Source organism: Solanum stenotomum, chromosome 1, assembly GCF_019186545.1.
Source record: "Solanum stenotomum isolate F172 chromosome 1, ASM1918654v1, whole genome shotgun sequence".
Classification (NCBI taxonomy): Eukaryota; Viridiplantae; Streptophyta; class Magnoliopsida; order Solanales; family Solanaceae; genus Solanum; species Solanum stenotomum.
In genome coordinates this window covers 59,572,162-59,577,221 of record NC_064282.1, presented here as the reverse complement: position 1 = coordinate 59,577,221, position 5,060 = coordinate 59,572,162, and the positions used below count along the sequence as shown (strand labels likewise).

Sequence of the window (5,060 nt, the reverse complement as noted above, 5' to 3'; positions counted from 1 at the left end):
TTTTCTGCAGATGCAAGAAGCTTAGAGTAACATGTGTTAAGAGCAAATAAAGTTTTGATAATCCAATAGTTTTTCATTTAGCTATATATATATTTTTACATGCATATAAAAAGGAGGATTTCAATATTTGATACGTTAGTTGACCTATTTATCTGCAAATATTATAGTATCTAGAATTTGGCTTGTAATAGCAATATCATAGTATCTTGAATATCCCTAAAATAAAGGAATACTCAGATTTACTAGCTTATATGAGATTATTAAGGAATCAAACTTTTGTTAAATATTTACTAATCACCTTTAAATTGTTAATTACAATGTATTTTATATCCTTTCTTTATTTGTTGTTTGTTTCTTTAAATCAAATCAAAATAAAAAGTGGATATAAGAGAAACATCTGCAAATATTATAGTATCTAGAATTTGTCTTGTAATAGCAATCTTATAGTATCTTGAATATCCCTAAAATAAAGGAATACTCAGATTTACTAGCATATATGAGATTATTAAGGAATCAATTTGTTAAATATTTACTAATCACCTTTAAATTGTTAATTACAATGTATTTTATGTCCTTTCTTTGTTTGTTGTTTGTCTCTTTAAACCAAATCAAAATAAAAAGTGGATATAAGAGAGACACAATATATCTTAATCAAGTACAGTTTAACTTGACACACATACCACTCTATCACAATAATGATGACAATGTTGGTTCTTCCTCGCACAAAAAAATCATTACACTTTTGTTAAATGTTTATAAAATCAAAATATAAACTCCATCAGTCTTATTTTATAAGGCATTGGTTTGACTGAATATTGCATCTTAATGTTCACTTGATATAAGTATTTATATTACTAGATTCATGCAGAATTCGATAAAGGTGAGGTCTAGGGAAATTCAGGGAAGGATTGGGTAAAATGTATAAGCTTTGGTTAGTTGTTCTATTAGCTATGACGTTGAGGAATTTGTAGGACTTTTCAGAAATGAATTGGGGTGAGTAAAACTCGACGTTATTGAACTTGACATGAACGGGTTGGTCTGAGACGTCAATTTTTGAAGGTGTGTTGAAAAATGGAGACTTTTGGAAGTATTTTTGCGTTTTTGTCCCATGCAAGCTTTCATAGTGGGTGACACACTACTTTTGTGGTGTAATTAACTCCCGCTACATCAAGATGTCTCACTATAGCACTTCCACTATAGTGGGATTGAGCAACTTTAGCGGGATTGGTCGCAATTAATGGAGAAAATTCCCCAAAGCCGCTAATTATTTGGAAAGTACGTTTTGGGGAAGAACAAGGGCGACTTAAACAGGGTGAATTTCAGCCATTTTTCATCAAGAACCTTCGTAGATGTAAGTAATCCAATCTTCAACTTCATACTTTGATTGCCTAGGTCATTAAGGTGCTATTAGGGACTCTAGGGAACACTTTGGTTTAGTTCCTAAGATGGGAAGATCTGAGTTATTGAGGATTTTGGGTTGTAAAACCTTGGTTAATTGTTAAATGTTTTTGTTGATTTCTCTATTGTTATTCACTCATGTAGCTATGAAATTGGCAGTTTTCGGTGAATTAATGGTGGAAAAGCCCTAGATTGGGTGAGAAGATCATAAGTTTGGCTTGGGGTTGAGATTAAGTTGTAATATGAGTATAATTAGGCCACTGGAGATTGAATCTTGTACCTGTATTGTTAATTGTAGACCAACAACAAGCTAGCTAGGATTTGTAACAAGGGAAAGACTCAGGTCCAATAGAGCTTTCAAGGCTTGATTCGAGAAAGGTGATAGTTTATTGTTTCCAAGTTATGTAATGTATGCATGATAACTGTTTTTATTGTATTGTTTCTGCAATGCATGGTTGGGAAGATCAAATAAATGTAACCGAAATGATACCTTGTGCACCATCACATGCAACGGAGGTGTTTAATTTACTTGTGTTTACAAGTGTTACTGTAGTTCATTATGATTATGATTCTGATTGTGTGTTATGTGACCATTGGTTGGCTTGGGTACCTCGCCAGCTACATATATTAAGTTGGATCAGGTACCACACGTAGTACATGTTACTACATGGTTGGATCGGGTACCAAACCTAGTTTGCCTTGGTACCACGCCTAGTACATGTTTGATTGTGCTCCTATATGTTATTTCCTTGAATTAACTACATATTGTTTTACTAATCATTTATTAAATGAAAATATATATATTTTACTCTAATGCTATCACTTCCATTTATAGTAATTGAATTAAATTCAAATCATTTTGTGCTCCATATCTAATTGTATCCGATCCTTTCAAATTAATATCTATCTATATAAATCAGAGAAGAAAAAAGAAGAAAAGTCCGACACTCTTATTTGTAGGAAAAACAATTATATTTTGTAAGATTTAAAATTGTTTGAATTAGAAAATTCCTAGTTGTTAGCACTTACTAATTAGGAATAAAACTAAATAAGGGTGAATTATTTACTAAATTAGATATTATCTCTTTGAAATATATGTAGTTTATGGATCTGACCTCATAATGTCAATTTTAGTCAAAATATTTCTTATTTAGGAAAATAATTTAGTGCGATTTAAAAGTTAATCATATCCACGAAAAGATGTGATAAAAATAATAACAAATGTGTTTTCATACACAAAATATTATTATAAATACCCAAAGGCTAAGAACATTAGATGAATATTACCATTACAATTTAAACATTCTACCTCTCCTACTCGAAACTCTGTGATTATAATTCCTTTTCTCCATTAACTCACATGGCTTCAAAAAGTAACAACCTTAAGCAATTGATCCTAATTCCATGTACCGACTCTGACGACCGTCAACAATCCATCAATGGCGTCAATGATGCCAACAAAGTGTCGAGGCTCCCTCGTTGGACCAAACAAGAAATTCTCGTTCTCATACAGGGAAAAAAGTGGTTGAAGACCAGATCCATCGAGCTCGAACCAGAGGTATGGAATTGGGTTCAACACAGGTTGAAGCGAAGTGGGATTCTGTTTCATCCTACTGTAAAAGATAAGGGGTGAATTGTGGACCGATTCAATGCCAGAAGAGATGGAGTAATCTGGCTGGGGATTTTAAGAAGATTAAAGAGTGGGAGTCTCAGATTAAAGAAGAAAAAGAACCCTTTTGGATGATGAGGAATGATTTTAAGAGAGAAAAAAATTTACCTAGATTTTTTGATAGACAAGTGTTTGATATTCTTGATCATGGAAATGGCAATGAAAAAGGGTTGGATTTGGCTTCCGCGTCAGAAGTTTTGTTTGATAGTGGTAGAAGTGTTGTTGTAGGGGATGATGGGTTGTTTTCAGATGTACCACAAATGAATGAGGATGCTATTCGTATGCTAACTTCAGAGGAACCACATCAGCCACTCTCTCAAGTTTCTCCTACACAAGCAGGTGTAAGGCAAACTATCACTCGAGGAGTTGATAAAGGAAGAGGTCAAGAAGGAAGGAAAAGAAAGAGAAACGACTCAAATGATGAAAAAGCAAGGAATGTCCAACATAATTTAGTAAAAGCGCTGGAAAGGAACGGAAAAATGGTGAGCTCCCAACTTGAAGCTCAAAATATGGATTCTGAAAAGGATAAGGAGCAAAGAAAGGACCATGTTGACAACTTAGTAGTTGTGCTAAACAAGCTTACATGTGCTTTAGGAAGAATTGCAGATAAGTTATAGTGCCGAGTTCATTTAATTACGATGCAAAATATGTTCTTTTAATCTTTCAAAGGCTTAGTGTTGGCAAAAAACAACACATCATAACTACAAAAGAAATAGTTGCTTTTTCTTAATTCTTTTTATACACAAGTATCTCTGTGTTTTGTCACAATTTCTAATCAGTCAGGCTCCTTTGTATATCTCACTACTTGCTTGCTTGCTTGATTTGCAGAAACATTGTATACAAATCATAATATCTCGCTTTTAGTTGTCATTGTATTAGCAGGGATTCCTTTAATCTATGGCATACAATATCAAAAGTTTTGTTGAAATGTGTTTTCTCACTCATTTAGGTCATCAAGAAAGTTTTAAAAATTGAATATTTTAATTGTGAAAGAAATCATAGTTAGTATAATTTTATGTTGTTTTTAAATATATTAAAAACAAAATCTTGCTTAAATTTGTTTTTGTTGATGTGCATTACTCACCAACATGTTACTTGACTCACATTGAATATTTTTCTAAACTAATTTTTATGGGAAAAAATCTAAGATAATTTCAAAAAACACTAGAGAAAATGATTCGTTTAAACATAGTGGGGAAAGGGAAGACATATCCTACCTTTAGGAAGAACACACACACAATCCAAATCATGACTTAGGAGCAGTTCCATTATGAACAACCTCTAAACACTACCACACTATCAAGAATGGAATCACAACATTAATACAGTTGTTTAAACACTAAAGTTACATATAATAGATACATACCTAAATTGGAGTAAGAATGTGAAATATGGGACTGATGTTTGCGTAATCAGGACACAACTTCCGATGCAAGTGTCTACGATCGTACAATAGTTTAGTAACCCAACCAAGGGTTGGGATCGTTCCCAAGAGAGTGGTTTTGAGAATTAATAGAAAAATAAAACTTAGCTCTAACTAGTCACAGCTAAAGACATTGTAAATTAAAGGCGGACACAAGAGTGTCAATTAACAATGGGGGGTTTTGTTACTAGTAAGTAAAAACAACAAAATAAACGAGTGTTTCTAAGTAATGAGAGTGGACCTTGGGATGTGACGGGAATACGAGTTAAACTAGATTATTGGGTACATGCTTTCGATAGAAGATTCACAGAATAATTATGACTAGGCTAGACTTTAAAGGGGATAAGCTCTCTCTTGAGCAACTTACCCCGTTTCAAGTGGGTTCCTCTCGGACACCCACTTGCCGCATGAAGAACAACCTCCACCTTAACCCACTCATTGTCTCGAGCTGAGTGTGTGGACATGGGACTAGAGTAAAAATATCAAAAAGTACTGTTCTATATGAAAATTATGATAATTGTTCGACACTTAAAACTACATCTCTAACTAGTATTTATAGTTTTCACAGAT

At 33.2% G+C, this 5,060-nt stretch overlaps 1 pseudogene; it reads left to right on the top strand.

Moving 5' to 3' along the window:
* Nucleotides 1-2,758: 2,758 nt before the first annotated feature.
* LOC125854847 (trihelix transcription factor ASR3-like) lies at nucleotides 2,759-3,684 on the top strand (annotated as a pseudogene).
* Nucleotides 3,685-5,060: the final 1,376 nt, after the last annotated feature.